Raw genomic sequence first — 20,348 nt, forward strand, 5'->3', positions numbered from 1 at the left:
AGTCGCAGCGGATATTATGGGGCCGTTACCTCGGAGTAAATCGGGATTTCAGTATCTCTTGGTGATTCAAGATCTATTCACCAAGTGGATAGAGTGTAAGACGTTTAGATCGGCGAACGGACCAAAAATAAGGGATCTTGAAGATCTAGTAATTTCGCGATGGGGGACTCCAAAATTTCTATTAACGGTACCGAGTTTGTGAATCGGGTCATAAGGGATTTCGCCGACAGTCATAAGATAATTCACACGACAGTTCCCCCGTATCACCCCCAAGCGAATCCCGTAGAGAGGGTGAATCGGATTTTAAAAACTATGATCGTCGCGTTTATCGATAGAGACCATAGAGAATGGGATAAACATATTGCCGATTTTAGATTTGCCTATAACACAGTCGTGCATTCCTCGATAGGAACATCGCCGGCCTTTTTGAATCTGGGGTGAGAATTAGTACCGAGAGAAAGGTTGCGAGACCGAGGTAACGATATGACTCAGGTCGAAGCAGCAGACCCCGCGGCTTGGGCCGATAGAATGAACCGCCTCCAGGCGATACAGGAATGGGTTACCGAGAATTTAGAGGGGGCACATCAAAGGCAAGCGTCGTATTATAATCTGCGACGCCGGCCCCGCGTTTTCCGTACGGGGGAGCTCGTACTGAAAAAACAGCAGGTTCTGTCTTCCGCCGCGCATAACTTCGCGGCGAAATTGGCACCTAAATTCGAGGGTCCCTTCCCGATCGGCAAGAAACTATCCTCCGTAGTCTACGAGTTGACTCGCCTAGACGGGTCAACCGTAGGCAAAATCCATGTTCAAGATCTTAAACCATATCACACCCCTGATCCCGACTAGCTTTTCCTCGAGATGGATCCCGCCCGGGCCGAGTGGCAGCGCTTCCTGTGGAGGTACGACCACCTCGTAGCCTACATTAGTGAGAGCTACCCCGAGTTCTGGACCGACGTGGCGGACGTCGGAGAGACGATCCGTGGACTACGGGTGACCACGCGAGGAGCGGTGGTGCGGACATTCCCGTCCACCGGAGAAACGGGCACCCAGACCGCTCTCTCGGGACGGGAGATCTACCGCCGCCCGGAGGGTCGCAGCGTCGGGCTGCAGGTCCGACTACTGCCGTGGCAGACGGGACGGGCAGTCCAGACGGACTGGGTATCCCGGAGGGATAGAGCCACTCAGGTGGACCCCCCGGGGTCAACCGATAGGGCCACGCAGACGGATCTGGCCCAACTGTCCTTGATACCGAGGGAGAGAGTCAGAGGTTCCGGCGGGCCGCCGATTACCGAGGAGTTACCACGCGGCTGCTGGAACTGCGGCGGCCGCCACCGAATGGCAGCCTGTCCACAGCCGCGAAGAGCGGAATTTTGTTACGGGTGTGGGCGCGCCGGAGAGACGGTGCGCTCCTGCCCGCGATGCGGATCCACATACGAGCCAAACGCTCCCTCGCAGGAGGACCGAGGCCCGCGGAGGACCCAAGCCGAGGAGCGGAATGGACGCCGCAGAGAGTCGCGTCCCACGCCCTACCCCTCTTGGCTCTAAGCTCCCGACATATTTTTTTTTGTTTGTGGGTTGGTTTCGTTTTGTTTTTTTTGTGTACTTAAGGAAAGTGTACTTAAGTAACCCCGTTTTGTTTTGTTCTTTTTTTTTATTTATTTTATTTATCTCTTCTCTCCCGCCCACCCCCTACGTTCACCAAGATGGAACCGGCTGTGAGGGCGGGAACTATTAATGATACCACTGTATAAGGGCAAAGCCTATGGAAGAAGAGAGAAAAATATATGTATCAGGCGGTATCGATGCGTTTCCTTTTTTTTTACTTTTGTAATGTTTTGTGCCTACCCAAACTATCCCACCCTCTACCGGATTATCCAAGGAGGAATGGTCGAGGTGTCAAGTTTTCGGTATATTAAACATTAGGATTTAGACGGTACAGGAAGCTCCCGGAGAGAATTGGTGAGAGCGCTTAGTTCGGGTGACGTTTTGGACGTCCTGGTGAAATTGGTGTTTTGGCTTCGGATTGGTGGTCATCGACGTGCGTCGGTGTCCAAGACCGTCTCGGTCCTCCCCGGGAAGGGGGGAGTTGTGACGTGACGTTTTTACGCCCGTCACAGGGCCGGCACGGCCCGGCCGAGGAAGGGTCGAGAGAGGGCGGATTTTGGTCGGCGAGCGACGAACTTTTCTTCGTCGACTCGCCTTTAGTTATTTAAGTCCAATAGATTTACCGAGTGGAAGTGAGTGATCAGAGAAGGCCCTGATGTATCGAAGGGAGCAGCCATCGTGGGATGGCGGAATTGGCAGCAAGAGTGGACGACCTGGGTGGAAGCGGTGCGCTCGGGGACGCCGAGTAACACGGTCGAATAAGGTATTTATTGTCAAATAAATAGAATAAATACGCAAGGGCCCGTTACTGCCGGATACGTTTTACAGCCTCGGATAGCGGACGGAATTAAGCGGAGGAGCACATCAAAAGGTACCAACATCTCGAGACAGGGATGGCTGCTCCAGTGGGGCCGCCGGCACCGTCCCGAAGAAAGCGGAACCGTCGGAGACTGATCACCTCTCGGCGGGTTCCCCCGCAAGTCAACAGCCAGTAGAGAAGGAGAGAAGCAGTTATTCGGAACGTGCAGCGAGCAGCCACATTATCCGCACCAACATTCCGAAAAGTACCGAGAGCAGTTTCGAAAATACCGGGGCAACGAGGCCCACAAGGATCGACTATCGTCGACAGAGGATCCAGGATCGATTATAGGCGGCGCGCGCAGCGCCACCGACGCCGGCTACCGGCGTGCCGTGAGCCCAGAGTCGTACACTGTTCGACGAGACTGCGGCATGCGAACCACGTGAGACACCGACGGACGACAGAATATTGTAAGGCCACCACTTCAAAGTCTCGGTAAGAGCGAACTCGGCGGGGACTCGTGTCTCTAGTAACACGGCTAAAATTGTTATCGATATTATTGTTAATTACTTTCGTTACCGAGCACTCGGGAGTGTGCGAAACGCGAGGCCCGTACCGAGATTCGCCATTAAAGTAAGAACTGCGCCGCCTCTCTCTCTCTCTCTCTCTCTCTCTCTCTCTCTCTCTCTCTCTCTCTCTCTCCGTGGAGAGCCGTACCGAGTCGACAGTCCAGAATATTGTGAATAAATGTTAGTCTAATTAATTATCAAGTTTCGTTCTTCTGATTGTCTTGTGTCGAGTCGTTGAGTCTTGTAATTTGGGAATGTCTTTCTCCCCCGCCTCCTCGATTGAAATGTAATACGGGATATGTTCCCCTCGGTAGCGATAAATATCGAACCCTAATTGTGTTGTAACACCTCGAGTGTCGAGGATCTACCGAGTCACGAGGCCGTAAATAAGTAATGTGAAACCGCAATCAATTTTCTAATATGAAATATATTTATTTAACTTTTATTTAAATATGTCAATGTGCCGATTTAATGACTCTCCTTCTCTCCGAAGCTCCGAGTACGATTCCCCGCATTAAGAATCCCGCCCCTCTGCCAATTAAGAAATTGAGTTACCGAGCTTAAGCCGTCACTGTCGTAGAATTAATTATCGTGTTATTTTGAGTGGTGCGGCCTGACCGTACCTGGCGCCCAAGCAATCTGCCGAATTTTTGTGTGTAGAGATACCGAGAAAAGTGACGAAGTTGCGCGGCACTAGAAGGAAAAGTCCGTTGCAGTGGGATCTGCAACTGGATGTTGAAAGAGGACCAAATCCCGTTACATTCATGTTTGAATATTATTGATAAAGATAAACAAATGTTAATTGTGACTGATAATAGACGTGTTTTCATACACGGTACAGTAAATTTAAGTTTTACTTTTCTTATAGTTGTTAATATAATTAATATAAAATAAAATATATATATATTACCTCTTAGATATTCAAAATTATGACTTTGATAAAGAAAATGATGCGCAAGAAAATAACACAGAAAATAACACAGAAAGAATGGAAAATGAAGTAGCAGAAGAGATGGATGTACCTCATTTAATGAATAAACATATGATTGATGAAGAATTAATAAATGCTGTCCAAAAAAGACCTCCATTGTATGATTACCGGATGCCTTTAAAAGAACGAAGTCGACAGAAAACTGATTTATGGAAGAAAGTGTCTGAAGATTTAAACGGTTAAATTTTTATTTATTAATTTATTTACTCTACAGTTATAGATAATCATATTTAAAAGAAAAATATACAACAAATTTTTGTGTATAAATATATCTTAAATTCATATTTCAGGAATATGTACACCAACAGAAGCAGAAAAAAGATGGAATTATCTCAAAGATCGTTATCGGAAGTCATTAAACAGTTACAAAAAAGATCAGGAATCTATTCAAAGAAGCGGTGCAGCTGGTATTCCTAAAAATCAGTTAATGAAATCATCATTTAAGCATCATCACTTAATGAGTTTCTTGAATGATATTTTTGAGCATCGTTCGTAAGTTTTCTTGAAATTGTTAATGGTATTTTTTATCGAGTAATAATTCATATTAATTATTGCCATCAATTGTAGATCTATATCTTCTATAAGAATGACTAGAGAACCACAAGCATCTACATCGAGTGCAGTAAGAATGAATAGAGAACCACAAGCATCTACATCGAGTGCAGCAGAGAATGAAAATTCATGGGATGAAATCATCATTGAAGAAAATAATGAAAATGAATACCCTGTATTACCTACATCTCCTAATTTTTCACATAGGAGCACTCCAACACCATAGGGGAAAAAAAGTAAGGTGATTTATTCATTATTTTCTATTTGTAATTATAAGAGAGAGAGAGAGAGAGAGAGAGAGAGAGAGAGAGAGAGAGAGAGAGAGAGAGAGAGAGAGAGAGAGAGAGAGAGAGAGAGTGACAAAATTTATTAATATATTTTTTACAGGAAGAAAAAATTCGGGAAATTATGATGAATATGACAAAATTTTATTAGATATGATAAGAAAACCTTCCGAACTTAATCCAATTGATTGCTTCATGGTGCGTTTAGCAGAGGGAATGACTTCCTTATAACATAAGATCGAAATTGGAACTGGAATTTCTTATTAGATTAAATGAAGTAGAAGAGCAATTAGAATTACATAATTAAATATTATTATTAAGTTACTATTAAAAAACATTATTTTTAAACATTATTTTTGACCAAACTACTTTAAGTGTTACTCTATTAATATTACTATTACTATTATTATTATTTTGTATTAAAATATTTATATATTAATTAAATTATAATATAATTGAAATCTAATATTGTTTTTATTTTTCAATATTATTGAATTGAGTTTCATGAAAAATGTTTTTTATTATTGTGTTCTCAACATTATACAATAATATATGTATACATAATAATAATTGATTAAATTAATATTACAAAACATTTCTTTACATTATATTTAAAAAAATTATTAGTCATTTTAATAAAAATTTTATAAAAATATATGAAAGTATAGAAAAATATATAAAAGTATATAAAAATATATAAAAGTCAATTATTAAAAGTTAAATTATTAAAAGTCATTATTATATGCTTTATTCCATTGCTGATCAATAGTTCCGTCAGTACAGAAATATTCAGTGAATGCATTTCGACTTTGTCCGCCTCGTAAAAACACATGTGTACTTTCGGAACATAATATTTGCCTAGAATGAGCCATGTCTTGTAAATCAATATTGATGGCATATTGTCTCCGTTCTAAAGGAACGTCTAAATCTTTTTTCATTAAAAAGTTGTGTAAACAAACTGTTGCTTGGACTACAGAAATTGCATTTTCTACAGTAGTTGCCAATGGTCTTCGAAAAATTCGCCATCTTGCTGATAAAATTCCGAAAGAACATTCGATTATTCTTCGAGCTCGACTAAGTCTATAATTAAATATTTTCTTTTCCAAATTTAAATTATTTGATCGAGGATATGGTCGTAGCATATAAGAAGTCAAAGCAAATGCTTCATCACCGACTATGATATATGGCAATTTAGGTTCATTTTCTACAATTGATTTTGGTGCCGGTAGATCAAGATTATTATTTTCTAATCGATGCCCAAGCTCACTTTCTTTAAAAATACCACCATCACTGCGTCTTCCTTCTGCTCCAATGTCGACGATGGTGAAGCAACAATTAGCATCTGCTACAGCTAATAGAACAATGCTGTGAGTGCCTTTATAATTATAAAATGCAGAGCCACTATGAGGTGGAGCCTAAAATAAGAAATGGAAATACAATTTAAAAATAAGCAATACTAATCTAGCAGTGCTTTTTATTCATTACTGCTTATTATTCATTTTATTTTTTAATAATACCTGAAGTTCGATATGTTTTCCATCAATAGCTCCAATGCAATGTGGAAAATTCCATAGTGTCTCAAACTCTTCTGTCTTTTTTTCCAGAGATTTTCATTAATTTCTGGAAAAACTTGGTCACTTAAAACGTCCCAAATAGCTGCACATGTTTCACTAATAATTTTAGAAACAGTATTTAATCCCACTCTAAACTGCGAATGAAATTGAAGGCATTGTATCTCCAGATGCTAAATATCGTAGGCATATTTGTAAACGAGTTGACGCAGGAATCGGTGTTCTCACTACATTTTGTTTTTCAATTTTTAATTTAATTAAATTTAATAATTCATTAAATGTTGGTGAATCCATTCTCAGAAATTCAATAAATTTATCTGGATCAAAATTTTCCATTTCTTTAATGAGATTATTGCCTGCACCTTGTAACATTCTTTGTCTCACAGTAAATATAGGACGGACCCAGAATCTTCTCTGAATCTTTTCTTCTTCTCTCCTCTTCATTCTTCTATATAATAAATATAATTTCAACAATTTTTGTGGCATTTCTTCAGCTATTAATAATTGTGGAGTTTGTTGCCATTTAATAACTTCTTTTGTCAAAAGTATCTTTATTTTTTCGAATTCATGATGTATCTACAAAATAAAAATTAATTTAAAATTAAATATTAATAAGTTCATTACACTTTTTTAAAATAAAATAATAAATTATATATTACTTAAAATAAAATAAAATTATAAAAAAAATTATAATTAAAAAATTAACGATTTCACCACAAATACACTAACAATTATTTATAATATTTAACATTAATTATTTATGCTTGCTGTGATCATTTTTTGTCAATCTGATTTTTCGATAGCCTCGTTCCCCATGGAGTGATTTTTATGGAAAACGGAATGCTATTCTAACCTCAAATTGTCTTTCAATTTAGAAAATTTCTTTATTATCTTCTGTGTTATAATTAAAAATACATTCAAATTTAACATTTTATACATTCTTCTATTGTACTAATTATTTTTTTGTCGTAAAACTATCAAAATAAATTTTTCAATTTTTACTAATTTCGGAAATATTAGTCCATGGGGAACCCAGGCACAAAAAAATCCGGAACGGCAAGCACGCAATATTTGGATTGAATATTTATTGAATATTTTAATTGAATATTTATATATTAATAAATACTTACCAAACAATTATTTATTAACAATAAAATTCTTCTTGTAGAGATAAAAATTAAATCTCGGTCAATCTTTACTAAAATGACAAATGTTAAATAAGTTTTAATTTCTCCAAATAATTCTGATTAGTTGATCCCTATTCTAGTACTTTTCCGAGATTCCGTTTTCCGAAATTCCGACTGCCATGAGACAGCACCCTTACATTTTCTTTACAGATTTAAATATTAAAATGTAGCTGCTAATATAATTTACCTTCAAAAGCTTTGATTTTTTTTATTGCAGTATCAATGCATGGTTGCGATGATTTATTTTTGTGTATATTGGATATTAATATTTTTGAGCCATCGGTAACCTGTAAATATAATTTTTGTTACAATTAAAGTATTAAAATTATTTTTTAAACATGTAACTTGAACATTACAATAATTGTTTTCACTTGTATTACCGATGATAAATTCACTTTAATTCCCGTACTTGTACTGGGAGTAAGATTAACATTAGGCGTAATATTCTCCGTCTCGTCAATCTGAAAAAATAAATTTTGAAATATTAAGAGTCATTAAATGATATATTTATAATATTCTTTTATTTTATTTAAGTAAAAGTAAAGTTGAAAGTATCAAAAATATAATAGAAATTTCGAGCAAAAATTTATAATTAAATTGCACTTTTGATTGAATTGCATGATCTCAATGTTCGCACACGTCAACCTTTATAATAGTGATGTTCTGTTGTGTAAAGTTGCACTTTTGATACGATAATTATAAGTGGTAAAGAGAAGTTATTCTATTCTATAGATTTTCATACAAAAGTAATAAAAAAATATTAACTTTAACGTGGAATTAGTTTTGCGACCATGTAAAAGCAAAAGAAAATAATTTTTCTCTGCATTATACTTACAGATGAAGTTTCAGCAGGACTCTCTTCAAGCACTTCAATGAATTGGCCATCCGTTGTTTGTAATTTTTTTCTCAACGGTGGCTTTGTGTTGATATCTTTTCAGATGGTTAGTTAGGTTAGTGGTATTGCCACTACATCTAACTTGCCTTTGGCATAACTTGCAAGTACCACCATATGAATCTTTTATAAAATATTGCCATACACTACTTCTTTTCACTTTACCCATTTCAAACTTTTCGCTCGCTCTTTTCTTGCTTTTTATCACCCTTTTTAGACAGCATCGAGTAAATAAGAAAGAGATGCCAACAATATCACGTGATCAACATCACTAGCTCTGTGATTGGCTGACAGCTGACACGAGCTGGTCACATGATCCTATTATTGTTTTCCTCTCTTATATTCTCGATGATTTCTAAGGCCCGTTTTACAATACGTCGTATATCGCAGTCGAATGACGAAACATAGCCAATGGTCCAATGAGAACTCGTGTTCCAACATCCGACTGCGACATACGACGTAAGGCTATAAATAAAAACAAACCATAGGATCGATCTCTGGTCTAAAAAATGGATTTATTGGATTGATCGAAGCCGTAAGATCGATTTAAAAAATTGAGAATCGGATACAAAAGAATTGATTTTTCAAAAGATATCGATTCAAGATCGCCCATCCCTACTCCATATCATGAGGGACATGGGGTCACAACACTTCAGTCATGAAGTATTAGTAGTAGTAAAGAATTTGTCCAATTATTAAAGCCATTTGAAGATGCAACAAAAATCATATGCGATGAATACTATCTTACTGCGAGCAAAGTAATTGTAAGTATTTTGAAAAATAAATTGCAAGTGTTTGAATCTTCTACTGATATAAGGCACCATTTTAAAAAAGACATTAATAAATCAATTTACAAAACGATTTAAAAATATTGAACAAGTATCGCTATTAGCTATAGCTACAATTTTAGATTATAGATTTAAGAATATTAATTTTATCAATAAAGTTGCTTGCTCACAAGCTATTAACAAAATTATTAATTAAATTTATAAATTCTGAAGTTATAGATACTAATCTTAAATGTCAAAATGAACAAAAAGATTTATGTAATAACAATAATGCAAACTTTTAGTCTTATCATAAACAGCTTATATATGTATTTAAATATATCTAAACAAATTGTCAATCAAAATCCTAACCAAATGCCAGATGACTTTCGTTATTATCTAAATCAACCACCCATAAAAATGGATGATAATTCCATCAAATATTGGAACCTAGCCAGAGATTTGCATCTAAAAATCTTAACAATTAAGTATCAATTGCTACTTCAGTTCCTTTCGAAAGACTATTTTCTAAAGCAGGTAAAATAATGACCGAAAAGCGAAATAGATTAACAAGTGATTATTTAAATCAATTGTTATTTTTACAATCCCTTGATGCGAGTGATTGGCATTTATAAAGAATTATAAATTATTATTATTATAAGTTAAAAGATTAAGATGCTCAAATTCACGGATGATATAGCACTATTAGCATCTAGCAAAGAGGAGTTGGAAGTGGCATTGAACGAAATGGAAACGGTTCTGACAGAGAAGTATGACATAAAAATCAATAAAAAAAAACCAAAATCCTGGTATGTAAGGGACGCAAAAATAGGGCTAAAACTAAGATACAAATTAGAAGAAAGGAGTTAGAAGAGGTAGCGGACTTCTGCTATTTGGGAAGCCAAATAACTTGGGATCGTAGGAGCGGTAGAGACATAAAACAAAGATTAGCACAGTGCCGAGTCGCATTTAACAGGAAGAAAGCAATGCTATGCTCCGAAGCGTTAAACTTGGAAACTCGTAAAAGACTTTTGAAAACATATGTGTGGAGCACGGCATTGTACGATTGCGAAACGTGGACTGTGGCGGAAGCAGATAGGAAAAAATTGGAAACATTCGAAATGTGGTGTTACAGGCGCATGATAAAGATATCATGGATAGGGTTAGCAATAGAGAAGTATTAGAGTGAAGGAGGGAAGGAATATATGGAATGCGATAAGGAATAGAAGAGATAGAATGGAAGAACTTGCTGAGACATAAAGGAATAGTTTGTGACATATTAGAAACGGAGATAGGAATAAAAAGAGGCAGGGGAAAGCCCAGACTAGATTACTGCTTGCAAATAGTTAGAGCCATGGGGTGCTCCACCTTTAGGGAGATGCATGCGTTGACTCAGGATAGGAAAGGAGATACGTGTCCAACCAGTCTTTGAACTGAGAACTCTATGATCATGATTATTATAAGTTATAAAAATAATGTGCAATTATATTAAAAATATTATTTTGCTGCAATAGCATGCATTAAAATTATATTTAATGTTTATTATATTAATTTTAATACGCTATATTATAAGTCTTAACAATAAAAATATATGTAAAACGGCAGGCGTTCTCAATTTTGTAGAAGTGCACAATAAGATCATTATAATTTGTTTTATTGAATTTATCATAAGTCATAATGTTAAAAATAATTTATTTTACAAATAAAAAAGTTTTATATATATAGGTCCGTATTATGAGCTCACATCTATCTCTAGATGTACCTCTAAAGTTAGCGGTGTTTCTAAAGTTCGAAAAGCCCGTATTATTAGCTCATATTTATCTCCTAGATGTATCTCTAAAGTTAGAGAGGCCCTTAGAGAGGAGTATTATGAGCTCACATCTATCTCTAGATGTACCTCTAAATGCACCACGATAAATGTGGCGCTATTATAAACGCATTTAAAGACCCTAGAGATAAAGACTGGACAACTGGCGGAAGTGTCTACAAAATGGCCGCGATCATATATACACTACGCAAAACAATTAAGGGAGCGCTTTAAAACTTGCAAAATTTGATGATTTTTAAGAAGCCATATCTCGTCTTAGAGAGGTCGTAGAACAATGTTTCTGAGCGCATTTTAACGGGTAAAGCCTCAACTTTAAAGTGGGTATAATAGCATTATTCGTCTCATCGAACTGTTTTTTATGTGAGGCTTAAAATCAGATGGCGAAAAAACTCTGGAAATTTCTTGACTTTGTAGTTGTCCATGGAAAAAGCAGGGATGGAACCATAAATGCCACCATATTGGCTTTGAAGTAGGAATCCTTCCCTTTAAAATGCCGCAAGAAACATTGCTCTATCATGCCTAGGAGCCGAGTTATCGCATTTCAAAGTCACCCCTGCATTTTGCAGAATTTTTAGCAATACCGCCAGCATTTGTGTTATCTAATGTGCACCACGGGAAGGTTGCTCGGTCGGATTTTGCACATCATGTGTATGGTGTATGTGTACGTCAATGTTAAGTATGTGCGTGATGCGTGTGTGTGTGTCAGCAGAGATAAGGACCCCACGGTTCGTCACTCCCGCAGTAGTTAACGACTCTAAACTTTCTCTGCTGTGTGTGTAAGTGTGTGTGAGTGTATGGGTGGATGTGTGTGTACGTGAGTGTGTATGTGGGTGTATGCGCGCACACCTACATGCCCACACACACCCACCCATTCACTTACACACAGCAGCTGGAGTGACGAACCGTCTTTATCTCTGCTGGCAAACACACACACACACACACACACACACACACGCGCGCGCGCGCGCGCGCATCACGCACACACCTAACATTAACGTACACATACACCATACACATGATGTGCAAAATCCGACCGAGCAACCTCCCCGTGGTGCACATTGGATAACGCGAATGCTGTATTGCTAAAAATCTTGCAAAATGCAGGGGTGACTTTGAAATGCGATAACTCGGCTCCTAGGCATAATAGAGCAATGTTTCTTGCGGCATTTTAAAGGGAAGGGTTCCTACTTCAAAACCAATATGGTGGCATTTATGGTTCTAACCCTGCTTTTTCCATGGACAACTACAAAGAAATTTCCAGAGTTTTTTCGCCATCTGATTTTAAGCCTCACATAAAAAACAGTTCGATAAGACTAATAATGCTACATTACCCACTTTAAAGTTGAGGCTTCACCCGTTAAAATGCGCCCAGAAACATTGTTCTACGATCTCTCTAAGCCGAGATATGGTTTCTTAAAAATCATCAAATTTTGCAAGTTTTAAAGCGCTCCCCTAATTGTTTTGCGTAGTATATACATATATGTATATACATATATATATACATATATATATACAGGGTGTTTGTTTATAAGTGTCCGAGCAAATATCTCGCAACTGATCAAAGTTACAAGAAAGTTTAATAAGAAAAATTTGCACGGCTTTGAGTCAGCTACAAAGTGCATGTAAAAAATTTTTTTTTACTCGTGACCTTTTCGAGTTATAACGGTCAACATAGTTTTTCTATATGTATACCTATAAATTTTGCATATTTACATAGTAGAGGTTATTTGCAATCAAAATCATATCTAGTAAAAAATTGCTACTATGCATCGTTTACGAGATAATCGACATCTTTAGTATGTAAGTAGTAAACTGGATTCTAAGGATTTTTGAATTTAGATTGATATTCGAAGAGGTGGAAAGACTGAAACAACTTTTTTATGAAACATTTATTAACCCATAAATTGCTCAAAATTTTGCCCATCATGTTCGATACAGCATTCGACGCGTTTTATAACATTTCTCATTGTTGACTGCAGCATTTCTGCTGTAATGCCTTCAACAGCTCTAGTGATCTTATGTCGTAAATCTTCTTCATTTTCAGGAACAGTTGCATAGATAATGTCCTTAATATAACCCCAAAGGAAAAAATCGCTTTTTAAACTTTTTAAACGATAGATTCCCTAATTGTTGGATAGGTACTAACGGCCCTATACGATGGCCACCGAGGGCTGCGGACTTGACACCTTGCGATTTTTTTTCTTTGGGGTTATATTAAGGACATTGTCTATGCAACTGTTCCTGAAAATGAAGAAGATTTACGACATAAGATCACTAGAGCTGTTGAAGGCATTACAGCAGAAATGCTGCAGTCAACAATGAGAAATGTTATAAAACGCGTCGAATGCTGTATCGAACATGATGGGCAAAATTTTGAGCAATTTATGGGTTAATAAATGTTTCATAAAAAAGTTGTTTCAGTCTTTCCACCTCTTCGAATATCAATCTAAATTCAAAAATCCTTAGAATCCAGTTTACTACTTACATACTAAAGATGTCGATTATCTCGTAAACGATGCATAGTAGCAATTTTTTACTTGATATAATTTTGATTGCAAATAACCTTTACTATGTAAATATGCAAAAAAATTATAGGTATCCATTTAAAAAAACAATGTTGACCTTTATAACTCGAAAAGGTCACGAGTAAAAAAAAATTTTTTTACATGCACTTTGTAGCTGACTCAAAGCCGTGCAAATTTCTCTTATTAAACTTTCTTGTAACTTTGATCAGTTGCGAGATATTTGCTCGGACACTTATAAACAAACACCCTGTATATACCTATAATATGTATTTCTTAAATTTGTATATTATTTTAATTTTAAGTATTTTAATTTAATTAATTTATTATTAAATTATTAATATTATTATTGTTTTATTATAATTATATTATTTTTTTTATTTATATTAGTGTCATTATATAGTTTATATTCAACATAATTATAATATGTGTGCCCCGTGCACAATTAGTTAATTCCAACGAAAAATTAATTTTCGTTGGAATCGACGCACCGACATCCGCGTACGGCTCGAATAGCCTATCTATTACCGATTTATATTTTATATATATCGAGCCTTTATATTCTTAGTGTTTAATTCGCCGGCTGAAAAAGGCGCTATTTACAAATAGTTGTTTATCAAGGCAGAGAAAGATATAGAGTCGAAGGGTCTCAATAGCTCAGATGGTGAGAGCAGTCGCCCGGCAAGCGAAAGGTCTCGGGTTCGATTCCCGATTTAGCGACTTTCGGATCTATATTTTTCTCGCCTACATTTCTTCAGGGGGGACAGAGGGGATCTTTGGAATTAAAAATCTCGAATTGAGATTGTTCCGTAATAAAGTTTTGGCGGTGTATCAAGCAAAATGTGTGTCCCGTGCACAATTAGTTAATTCCAACGAAAAATTAATTTTCGTTGGAATCGACGCACCGACATCCGCGTACGGCTCGAATAGCCTATCTATTACCTATTTATATTTGATATATATCGAGCCTTTATATTCTTAGTGTATAATTATAATAATTATATATTCATATATTAATAATGAGATAGGAATTTGGTAAGGTAAGATGGGTAAAATGTTCTTATTAGTTATCCTCCGTACAGATCCAGTGGTCGGTAATTTCATCATTACCGACCGTTTGACGGGCCCATCGAGCCCATTTGGTAGAGACAGAAATTTACCCAGGGCTGACCGTCTTTACTAGTACCTAGTCGGTGCCATCGGTCTTTAATAGTACCTCGTCAGTGTTTCTGTTAACGCCAAATATGTTATTTAAATTTCGCGGTTAATTTATCAGCGGCGCGCTAGTTACCGGCGCGATGGAGAGAGAGAAGGCGAAGTAGGGGAAGTGACAAATCGCGAGAGAGTGTACGCAGTCGAGTAACTACCATTGTAGATGTTTCTTGTGAGCTCGTAATAAAGTTAATTGCATTGAGATTACAGTGTAATTATTCTAAGCGAGAAGCTTTGGAGAGAATTCGCATATCCGATGATATTCTCTTATAACATTCATCATATAACTTCTATATAAATCATCTTATAACATCAATACAAACGTTTTCGTATTAACATTGGTCCTTCGAGCCGGATTCTACGAGGACGGACGCACGACAGCACGAGGTCCGTCTATCTATTGTTCGACGAGCTAACCACGGAGAGACACAAGGACTGCTAGGAAAGTGGCAGTATCAAAGGAAAGAGATAGGCCGAGAACATACAAGGACAGGAGGCAACAAGCGCCTCGCGAGATCGCGACGGCCAGGTCCGTAATTTGCCGGTGGAAGAGTCTAGAATATCGGCAGGCAAGTCCGTTAATTACAAAGGGAGGAAACCATTGTTTCCGCGGGACAAAGAAGAGGTGCTCATCTCGAGGATCCACGAACGTGTTTCTACTCGGCGAAGTCACGTTATACCACGGAAGAAAAGGCCCCGGACAGCGAACGCGCAGTAGCGGATATATTTATCGAGTGATAAAGCATTGTAAAACCGTAAGATTATTCACATTAGGCGTTTATTCGTGCTATTAATGATATGGCAAACTCAACGGAAACGGAACTAGCAAGGTTAGGTTATAAAAAGCGAGCAGCTAAAGCTTCTCTAACTCGATTAGAAACTTACCTTGATAGTATAAATCCCGTTGCGTTTGATTTAGATGAGTTGAAAGTAATCGGAAAACTAGAAGAGATATATAAAAACTTCACAAACGCACAAATCGAAATAACTGCTTTAGATGACGCGATTGAGGAGGCAGTATTATTTTCAGAGTCGGAAGAGGTAGAAAATAAATATATAAAAATAAGAGTATCAGCGGATAAATTAATAAAGAGTAAATTAGATATTAGTTTGAACGATGAAGAAGTAGAGCATTCTCTAATAGAGCCTCGAGAAATTAGCTAACAACGAAAGAGTGCAAGCGTCCGCGCGTAACAGTCAAATAAAATTACCGAGGATCGAGCTACCCACGTTTAATGGTAAATATGAAGATTGGCACGCGTTTTTTGACTTGTTCAATTCACTAATTCATTCGAATCGAGATTTAAGTGATACACAAAAATTCCATTATTTAAGAACATCATTGAGAGGTGATGCCGCCGAGATCGTATCATCTTTAGAGATTTTCGGGACTAATTATGTAGACGCATGGGCAAAATTAAAAGAGCGCTATGACAACAAGAGATTAATTGTGCAAAATCATATTAGAGCTATATTCGATTTGCCTATAGCAAAAAGGGAAAATGGTACTGCTATCCGACAAATTTTGGACGGTGTTCTAAAACACACTAGGGCGTTACGAGCGTTGAATAGGCCGACTGATCATTGGGGTGATCTATTAGTATATGTTGTAGCTAGCAAATTAGATTTTAGAACGGTAAAGGAATGGGAAAATACCATTGATTCAACTCAAGTTCCTACTTTCACAGATTTTATAGAGTTTTTGAAAAAGAGGTGCCAAACGTTAGAAGCAGTGGAAAAAATCGGCAATAATAATGTAACTAATCTGTCTTTGCGTCAAGGTGGTCAACACAAGGTCAATAGCTGCAATGTTGCCACATTAAACGTCAAATGGACATATTGTCAAGGTGAGCATAACATCCATTCATGCAAGGAGTTTAAACATTTAACTGTTAGCGAACGATTAAAGCATGTAAAATCTAAAGGATCATTACTGATTGGTATAAAAAACCGACATGGTCTGGAAGGTATTTAAACTTTCTTTCTAACCATCCGTTGAAATACAAAATCAATACCATTTACAACCTCATAGACCACGCCATTCTATTATCAGACAAAAAATTCCATAGTAAAAATATTGATATAGTGCAGGAAATTTTATTGAATAATTGCTTTCCAATGCGCATCATCAAAAAACATACAGTTAGAAGAATTAATTTTCTAAAAAATCGTACTGATGATAACAGTACATTTGAAACGTATGATGGGTGTTCAAACATTTCTCCTTACATTTCGTTGCCGTATGTCAAGGATGTGAGTGATAGCATTGGTCGTTCGCTAAAAAATGCCGATGCTAATGTCGTCTATAAAATAGCCAATAAATTGGACACATTAATAAAACGAGGCAAAGATACATTACCCAATAATGATAGAACTAATGTTGTATACAAAATTAATTGTAATAATTGTAATGCCTCATATATCGGGCAAACAAAGAGGCGCACTCGTGTGAAAGAACACTGTAGCAACATAAAATTACATGCGACAAATCATTCTGTTATAAGTAAACATAGACTAGCATATGGACACGATTTTGATTGGACATCACCCGTTATATTACACAGCGAAAAACATGTTAGAAAGAGAGAAATCGCAGAGATGTTTTTTATCAAAAAAGTTAGCAATACAATTAACCTATATAAAGACACTGAGAATCTCAATAACATTTATGATAAGATTATAAAGGTCGTATAATCTTTAGTTTTATATATTTATATATATTAGTATTATATATATTAGTTTTTGACGAATCATCATAACGATAGGATCGTTTTCTCTCTTTCAAATGTTTGACAAACTTGAATTTATGTTATGTTTATTTAAATATGTTATAACTACATTATGGAAAAGTTGACGTTATCGTTAATTTGGCTGCACCTCTACTAATGAAGTATGTAAAAAATTCTCTAACTTCTGACATATCAAACCGTCTCATACTTATATTGTTTCAGTATTACACTTGATAAGGACCACATCCATATGGTCGAAACGTTGTGTGTTTTTTGAATAAATATAATTTTGGCTAGTTGGGTCGACTTTACTTCGTTCCTACTAAAGGATTATGTCTAAATTGTCTAAGAGGCAAGCATTTAGCAAGAGATTGCACTTCGAGGAATTGCAAAATATGTAGTAAACGACACAACACTCTATTACACATAGAGAATGCCGATAAATCTGAAATTAAAACGAAACAAGATCCTAAAGAAGCATATACAATTGATAAAGAGAAAGATAATATAGTATGTAATCATTCTAATATACGTGAAGTATCGCTTTCGAGTCAAGTATTACTATCCACAGCCATAGTAAAAATAAAGCATAGGGACGGTCATTTCGTCAAGATCAAGGCATTATTAGATAATGGTTCACAATCTAATTTTGTAACGAAATCGCTGGTTAAAAAATTAAGGCTTAATCTTTGCGGTTCGCACATAGAAATAAAAGGGATTAATCAACAAGTATCCAATGCATTAAAAACAACAGATTTAGAAATAAGGTCTCATTTTGAATCTTTCACCACCAAGTTACGATGGGTAGTATTACCCGCCATTACGCAAAAAGTTTCTAATGTAAAGTTAGATAAGGACTTATATAAAATACCCAAAAACATCAGGTTAGCAGACCCAAGCACTTCGGTCGTCTGGCAGATAAGGCCGACGGGATAGCGGCGGCACTTAGCCGCCTGCTGCCCAATCTTGGCGGACCGGACGACCGGGTGCGAAAGCTGTATGCGGCAGTAGTGAATTCGGTGACCCTATATGGGTCACCGGTGTGGGCGGACGAGGCGGTGGCCAGGAAACGTATCCGGGATATATTACGCCGGATACAAAGAAGAGTGGCCATCCGCGTCGTCCGCGGATATAGAACTGTGTCGCATGCAGCGGCCTCGGCCCTTGCGGGACTACCTCCCATGGAGCTCCAGGCGTGCGCCTACAAGAGGGCGTACGCAAGAATAAAGGAGCTCCGTGGGATGGGGCACAAAATAACGGAGAGGGTCCGAGGCGTAGTCGGAGCGCAAGCCCGACGACGCATGATAGAGGAATGGGGGGAGTATCTAAGACACATTCCCCCATCCAACTCGGGAAGGAGAGTCGTCGGGGCCGTGAGGCCTGTCCTGGAAGAGTGGATGGACAGACCCCACGGCTGGATGTCGTACCACGTGACGCAGGTGTTCGCCGGACACGGATGTTTCGGCGAATACTTGTGTCGAATTGGGAATGAGCGCACCACGCGGTGTCACCACTGTGATGAGAACGAGGACACGACGCAGCACACGCTGGAGTTCTGCCCAGCGTGGGCAGAAGAGCGCCGTGTCCTCGTCCAGAAGACTGGCGAGGATCTATCGCTCCCGGCCATCGTTGCAAAGATGGCCGGGAGCGAGGAAGTATGGGAGGCGGTCTCCTCCTTCTGCGTCAAAGTGATGACGCAGAAGGAGGAAGCGGAAAGAGAGCGGGAGAGACGGGGAAGAGGGAGGAGACTCCCTCTCTCCCCTGAATCCCGGGAAGAAAGAGACGACCCCTCCTGGCTGCCTAGGCGAGGAAACCGCCGTGGTGGGGGCCGGGGGGTGGAGAGAGCCCGTGACGAGACGAGATATGGCGGCGGGGGAAGGGGAAGAATGCAAAGACCCCGACCCCGTCGCCATCAGCATGGAGCTCCCCCGTGACATTAATGGGGAACTTAGGTTCCCCGGGTCTCGCGGAGGGGGGGCCTCTCATAGAGAGGCGGCCAGTTACAACGGGATGTTGGGCGAGGGGCGCTGTGCCCCCCTCGCCCAAAGGAGATGAGGGAGGAGGCCCATCTGGGCGGAGTGGTTGAGCGGGGGGCGTTATGCCCCCCCCCCCGCTTGACAGATAGAGGGAGGCCCCTTTGGGGCGGGAATGCAGTCCTGTGAGGGGGGCGGGGGCGGGCGTCGCCCGGCTGGCGGCCGCACGCCGAAAGCCCTGCGGCCGGTTGTTGGGCGGCATCCGCCCCTGCCTCGGCCGAGTTCCTCCCCCCGGGGAGGGCCTCGGAGATGCCCCCGGGCCGGTGGTCGAATCCCGCTAAGGGAGGGAACCGCGACCAGGGGGCATGGGGGACCACAGGGGCTCTCTAGGAGCCCCATTGCACGTGGCCCCCTCGGGCAGGGACGCGGCAGGGGCGGCCCTCTCACCGGTGCCACAGAGCGCCGGTGGGAGGGCACCACTGCTTGCAGGGGGTTCCCCCCCACTGGGGGGAATTCCCAGGAGTAGGGCTCCCGGAGCGTTGACCGAATCTCTCTCCCCTTTGGGAGGGAGAGGGAGCCTCGTTCCGGCAGCGGGGGGTGGCGGCTCGAGCGGGAGTACTCGAGCCGTGACCCCGCCCCCAAACCTTTTGGGAGGGCGCGGCGTGGGGGCGGTGCCCCCCTGCGCCGCAACCGGGTTGGTTCCGCACGATGGCGGAGGAGAGTATCTTCCTCTCGGGGAAGATGCTCTCCCGGGACAGGTAGGGCCAGGTGATGGCGGGAGGTGATGCAACTGCTAGTTCCCCGCCACCACCGTAAGCGCCAGCGTAGGCACTCGCTGTGGTTTTAGTGCGGTAGGTCTTGATCCCC

This window comes from Prenolepis imparis, unplaced genomic scaffold (genome assembly GCF_030444845.1).
Source record: "Prenolepis imparis isolate NDT839.2.m4 unplaced genomic scaffold, iyPreImpa1.0 SCAF_2, whole genome shotgun sequence".
NCBI lineage: Eukaryota > Metazoa > Arthropoda > Insecta > Hymenoptera > Formicidae > Prenolepis > Prenolepis imparis.